Below are 389 nucleotides of genomic sequence, written 5' to 3'. Positions count from 1 at the left end.
TTATAAATCCCCATAGCCTCTGTGTTTGTCTGATTATTTGCAAATGCGTGTATGTATCTATGTCATGGGCTCCACGGACTCGTCAAGCGAAAGGCAGCCGACGCTCCGGAGCACACAGCGAGTGTGAAATTTACTGTTAAGTTTCTCGTCGCTGTGATGTCATCAGCGGATGGAGTTCAGATCCTGTCCTTTTTATATGATTATTATTTGTAGTTTTTCCGGGGTATCAACGGTGAGTTTTTTGTTTTTGTGTAACTTGTTCCAACGATTATTCCTGGGGCACAATACCTACTGCAAAATGTGTGGATACGCTGTTTTACGACACTAATAATCATGAAAGGAATTGGTGAAATGAAACCTAGGAAATTAGTTTTTCTTATATCGGGCGA

Source organism: Penaeus monodon, chromosome 32 (assembly GCF_015228065.2).
Source record: "Penaeus monodon isolate SGIC_2016 chromosome 32, NSTDA_Pmon_1, whole genome shotgun sequence".
Taxonomy (NCBI): domain Eukaryota; kingdom Metazoa; phylum Arthropoda; class Malacostraca; order Decapoda; family Penaeidae; genus Penaeus; species Penaeus monodon.
Note: the sequence above shows the minus strand (reverse complement) of the source record.